At 42.7% G+C, this 6,570-nt stretch overlaps 1 pseudogene; it reads right to left on the bottom strand.

Annotated features, from left to right (window-relative positions):
* LOC119358283 overlaps positions 1–4,964 on the bottom strand; it is a 9,434-nt pseudogene extending 4,470 nt beyond the window's left edge.
* Positions 4,965–6,570: the final 1,606 nt, after the last annotated feature.

Genomic DNA, 6,570 nt, shown 5'->3' with positions numbered 1-6,570 from the left:
CTCGCCGTAGGGAGGAAGGGGCACAGGCACGCGGGGGCTTGGCCTCGCCGGAGCAAGCAAGGGCGCGAGCACGTGAGGGTTCAGCCTCATCAGAGAGGCAGGGGCGGGGGAGGGGGTGGGGGAGAGGCGGCTCGGCCACGCCGGAGCATGCTGGCGCGCGGGGGTTCGACGTCGCTAGAGCTAGAAGGGTCAGCCACCGCCGCTGTTCGTCCACCGCTCCTGTTGGAAGGAAGGAGGAGAGGAGATAAGAGAAGGAGAGGAGAGCTGACAGGTGGGACCCCCGTCCACCTCAGCTGGTCAAAGATCGACTAGGATTAGTCTTCACCACATTTGCAGTCCTAACCGTCAGGTTTGCTGTTAGACGCGCTCAATTTCGAATCAGTGGCAATTTGTTATCCACTTGGCACAGAAGTGGTGGTCTTTTGTGATTTTTGACAAAAGCGGTAGTTTTGGAGTAACCTAGCCATAAATGTGGTGGTTTTGAGCATTAACTCCCTAGAGGTAGCGGTGCTGGTGCAGTGAGTACTATAGCAAGAAGCAGAGAAGAGGTGTGTTGTCGGAATCTGTTAGTGGAGAGAAGGAGCTATTTTTTTCCGCTGGTTGCTGAAAGAAGGCAAAGGAGAACTTCTAGTAGGAGGTCTAGTTGGTGTTTGTGACAGGGAGCAGCGTGGTGGATTCATGGCATTGGTGTGCTAGCTGCACTGAACCTGCTTTTTTAACTATTGTTGCTCAAGTAAAGTGCAAGAGAAGATCAAATAGAGCAGAAGAGAAGAGGCTCTTGGTGCTTTCCAGTGACATTGAACAATGGGGGAAATCAAAGAATTAAGAAGCTACATGAAAAATCCACTCATTTGTTTGAGGAAAAAAAGGCAATCTAACTTTGAGTGCAAAAGGATCAAGTAAGATGCTTAAACCCTCAGTGGAGGACTGTAGAAATTCCAAACCAAAGTGGAAAAACAACAATTCTAGGGAATCTTGTTAATCTTGCTCATATTGGCAAAGGTACCTCAAATAAAACTTCTTATTCCAACTGGATACTAGACCCGGGAGCATTAGCACATGTCACCGAAAGGTGGAGTGAGTTTGAATCATATGCTCCACACCCACCTATGCATAAAAAGATTATTCAAGCGCGCCGTTGATGGAACTTATCATCCTATCAAATGGATCGACACTGTGAAATACACTTCGTGTATCACATTGTATTTGGTCTTATGTGTTCCATCATTTCCGGTTAGTTTGGTGTTTATGAGCTCCTTGGTTGATGCCAGTTTAAACAGCCAATTTCAATGCCTATTGAAGTGGACTCATCTAAGAGTGAGCCATGTATCATAGGTGATGATTCATTGAATTTTCCTATTACCTCAAGGAAAGAACCACAAGCTAAAGCAGGAAAGAACCACAAGCTAAAGCAGGAAAGCCTCCTGGAAGGTACAATTTTGAGCATGATGTTGCAAGCTATGTGGCATATGACTCACTGTCGCCAGGGTATAGAGCTTTCATTGCTTCATTACAATATGTTGTGACCCCAAGGGAATACAGGATCCAAAGTGGTATGAGGCCATGATGGAGGTAATGAAAGCTCTTCAGAAGAACAAGACACGGTATTTTGTTTCTATTCCAGCAGGAAGTTACTTGCTAGTTGGTGTATACCATGAAGCAAACCCTGGAAGGGAAAGTAGAATGGTACAAGGTGAGCCTAGTGGCAAGGGGCTAAGGCCAAACCTATGGGATTGGCTATGATGAAACCTTTGCACCCACTGCAAAGATGACTACAATAAGAACTCTTATTTCTTGTGTTGTTAGCTTTAGCTAGCCATTGCATTAGTTGGATGTCAAGAATGCATTCTTGCATGGAGATCTCCAGGAAGAAGTTTATATGGAGATTCTACCTGGCTTTGGTAGTCCAAGCACCACAGACAAGGTGTGCCAACTGTAGAAGTCTTTGTATGGTCTCAAGCAATCACCGAGTGGTTTGATAGATTCTGACAAGCCATATGTAGCATGGGTTATAAACAGTGTCATGGGGATCATATTGTGTCCTATAGGCATTCAGAGAGTCATATTACCATCCTCACAGTTTATGTAGATGGTATTGTTATCACTGGAGATGATAATGTAGAGATAAGTCGGCTGAAGGTGATGTTGAGAAAAGAATTCGAGATTAAGGATCTAGGTCAACTCAATTATTTTTTGGGAATTGAGATTGCAAGCTCTGCTAAAGGAATAGTTCTCGCTCTAAGAAAATATGTATTGGATCTGCTCACCGAGATAAGTATGTTGGGTGCCGAGCTGCGTCAACTCTGATTGAGCAAAACCATCAGCTATGTGCACATTCAGGAGATCCGGTCGAGAGAGCTACCGGCGGCTTGTCGGTCGACTCATCTATTTGTGCCACATGAGACCTGACATATCCTATGTTGTGAGTGGTGAGCCGCTACATGCATGAACCGAGAAGTGGGCATTTAGAGGCAGCACATAGAATTGCGCTATCTAAAATGGAGTCCTGGAAGAGGCCTATGGTTCAAAGGCAATGGACACTTGAATGTAGAGGGGTAATGTGATGCTGATTGGGCTAATTTCCTTGATAATAGAATATCAACTTCTTGATATTGTGTATTTGTTGGAGGGAACCTTGTGTCATGGAGAAAGAAGTAACTCCATTGTGTCTAGACCGACAACTGAAGCAGAGTACAGGGCCATGACAGTAGGCCTTAGTAAGATGTTGTGACCAAGAAATCTCCTGTCAGAACTGAAAAGAAATCTCCTGTTAAGGAAAACAAAAAAAATCTCCTGCCAGAACTGAAAAGTACTTAGAAAGGGCCCTGTGAAGGTGTGGTGCAATAATAAATTAGCTATCAACATAGCCAACAACCCAGTGTAGCATGATAGAACGAAGCATGTGGAGATTGATCGCTTCTATATTAAACATAAGTTAGGTGAGGGTATAATATAATTAATTAATTAAATTAAATAATCTAAAAGGGAGGATCCTTTATTGGTTCTCTATCCGTTCATTTTGGTATGTCGTGCAATCGCTGCATTGGGCCTTCTTCGGCCTACCCCATCCCCATTCACACCTAAGTACCTAGATTGACCCCCCAAAAGTCAGGACCTAGACTCGGAGAACTCTGCATCCATCGTCGCCTTCTACCCCCTCCCCTCTAAATATTGGCTCACAAGGGAGCGGCTCCCATGGAGGCAGAGGAGGAACTGATGGAGCCACCAGACTAGGAGGTCGATCCCACGGGATGCTTCATATGGATCACGAGAGGCCAAGGTAGCTTCATACAGAGCACGAGGCCAAGGTAACACCCGCGTACAAATCTAGCTACCTAAGAAGCTAGCTAAATCGGTAGATAGATTGAGGCGCTTGTGAGCTAAGTAGCCGAATCAGCTTTCCTTGCAAATGGATTGATGGAGGCACCTGCTTGATGACATGAGCTACTGATGCAAGCCGACGCCTTCTCCATTGCACATGGCAGCCGCCACGACATCTGCAGTATCCGGATCCAATCAGACGCTCATCGCCACTGTTGTAGGGCAAGACTTCGTCGAATGTGTTGCAGAAAGGTTAGTACCCAGGCACACACTATCGCGTGTGCTGCCTAGCCAGGATGCTGTCGGCGGTGCAGAGGAGGCTCTATGGAGGACAAGTCGACAATCCCATTGCGATGGGTGCATGGGTAGGAGATGAAGGAGATGAGCTCGACTGAGGGAAAGGGAATATGATGGGAGAGCTGGGGAGCGCGCAAGCCTCACCTCGTGGCAGGGGTGCACAGCGAGAGCGTCAATGATGGGCTCACACGGTTGCACATTGGGGCACCATTGTCTTGCCCTGCTCACTCCCGGTGGCTGCGTCCAGTCAAGGAGGAGGAGGTTACCGGCCGCCATCGCACCGGTGGCACAAGCCTCTTGCCGCGGAGGTCAAGGTGGATAGAAACAACGACGAAGTTGACTGATGGAGTTCATTGATGATGTTTAAAATTCACAATCTGCTTTTGATCTGTCATCGACGATTTGAAAATTCTATTAAAACTTCACTTTCAACTCTTGGTCCACCATGCATGTTCTTGAGTAAGCATGAGGCACTGTGTTTTACTCTGCATATATGATATTTGATTAAGTTGTGTCTCACATTGTTTGTTCTGTCGCTAGAGGATATCAAAAGGAGGGAGGAATTGATAAAGAATGTTGAGCCACTCTTTTGTAGGTGGTGTCAATGGTGGTCAATTTATGAGTTATGAATTCTCTTTGGGAACAAAAAAACAAAGCCATTCAGATGATACATGCTCCCAGCAGTAGTGAATTAATTGTGGACCAATTGGTAGAACAGATCATTGTAAGTGGTACAACATACAAGTTCATGCTTACAATTCAAACATTTACTGAATGGATGCATGCCTCTCTGCATATATGATTAAAGGGCATATTTCTTCTTCAGTCTCATTTCAGTATATAAGACGTGCATAAATTTTAATAATACTCCTTTTTGCTCTCATTTATTTGTTGTATTTTAAGATTGAATATGTTTTTCACTCATACGTAAGACACTAATAGAAGGAAGCCACATCAATTTAGAAGCTACTATTGTGGTTAATAGTTTAATGAATTTTTTTGCTCCGTCCTCCATGATATTTAAGCTACTATTGTAACAAATTGAAAGATGTTTTAGCAAAAAAACCAATTTTTGTAAGTGCAAAACAACAATCATTTTTACATGTATAAGGTTGTCTGTTATCGATTCAAAATATGTTACTTGTCTAAAGACAGAACAATGAGACATTATACTAAATCAATGGTAAGAATGATGTAAAAAAATCATTTGAAAGCATAATCATGGTACTTATTTACCTTCTAAAGAAAGCGAGCACAAACACCGCGATTCCCTGAAGTTTGATCACACCATCCCATAGACTTGTACGGGCCGACGGAGATATGCGACCAACGACTGAGTTCATATCATCATTTGAAAAATGATTGCATTAGAAATATAATGTGTTGTTTTACATTCTTGTAAATCATTTTTAGTACCTAATAAATGTCGCACCATATTTATATTTCACTCTGTCACTAGGAATCACCTAGAGGTAATATATAGCCATATTACTGCAATCAACCTTTTGATAGGCTAAAGGTGCCTCTATCTAGTTCTGACATCTCGCATGTCTCTTTGGTGCAACCATTGTTAGATCCTATTTGGTTTCAAATTATTTGGAGGTCAATAGAGACTCAAATTTGCATAGCAATGCATGGTCTATTCACTTCATCTTAATTTTGGAACCGGTTAACTTTGATCCGACCATTGCATCATGTGGTTACCTTCAAAGTAGAGGGAAAAGGGTTTCAATTCTAAAGTTTTTAACCAGCCAATCTTGTGAGGTTAAACTTTAGAGTAATTCAGAGAATAAAAAAGAGGATTGAGTTTTATAGTCAAGATTCACCTAGATGACATTCATTGACCCTCACAACAAAGAAGTGCAAAAAAAGGTTTCAATTCTAAAGTTTGTAACCAACCAATCTTGTGAGGCCAATTTTTTTAGTAATTCACGGAAGAAATACGCAAATTGAGTTTTATAATCAAGATTAACCTAGATGAAGTACCTTGGATGTGACAACAAAGAAAGTCATCATACAATAGTATTGTGGCCACTGCTAAATAAGGTCCAGAATTTTATTTAGTCTTAATGTATAATCAAATTATTTTCAACATTGGTCGAAGCTTCCTCTTGCAAGCAATGAAATTTTTTATACTTCATAAGTTTACCTACATAGTACCTTAATTGCTCATCATTCATTTTGAAAAAGCAACATGATCCCAATAATGAAATTGCATCTGTTGTTAATCCTTCTTAATCACATGCATATGCCGAAACAACATGTAGGTGCCTAGGCGGCTTTGATCTAAATGACGAGCACCTAAGGTACTATGTGTGTGCTAAGTGTATTAACATATTGGAGCCCTACAAGTGATGGTTGATCTAAATGACGAGCAACTAAGGCCACTGCTAAATAAGGTCCAGAATTTTATTTAGTCTTAATGTACAATCTGGAAGGTATTGTTTTGCCAAGTTATTCAAATATGGAAAGAAATATGTATCTAAATTAGGAAAATAATCACAAATAAAAGGTTGCAATTGTAGATATAAAATGAAATCAGAAAAGAAAGACAATTTAGAAGCCATCAACAAAAATAAGATCAAAAAAATTATGGCAATTGGGGCATAGGAGTTGAAAGGGGTACCATTGCCCATGATGTCGAAGTAGAAGTTACTATACCACTAACCAATGAGAAGGAAGTGCGATGCGAACAATTGAAGTTTAGTTTAAGAGTAGGAAAAATTCGAGGCTTGTGTATTTCAATTTCCAAAATGAAGATGCATTAACCCCAAGGTTTTCGCTGGCACATGCCGGCAGGATTGTGGGGCGGCGGTGGCCAAGGGAGAGGGTCGCGGGCCGGAAGGATTGTGGGGCGGCGGCCAAGGGAGGGTTGGAGGCCGGAAGGATTGTGGGGCGGCGCGGGCCGGCAAGATTCTGGGGCGGCGGTGCCGGCCAAGGGAGAGGGTCGCG

This window comes from Triticum dicoccoides, chromosome 2A, assembly GCF_002162155.2.
Source record: "Triticum dicoccoides isolate Atlit2015 ecotype Zavitan chromosome 2A, WEW_v2.0, whole genome shotgun sequence".
NCBI lineage: Eukaryota > Viridiplantae > Streptophyta > Magnoliopsida > Poales > Poaceae > Triticum > Triticum dicoccoides.
The sequence above is the reverse complement of the archived record's forward strand: the minus strand, read 5'-3'. Positions and strand labels throughout refer to the sequence as shown.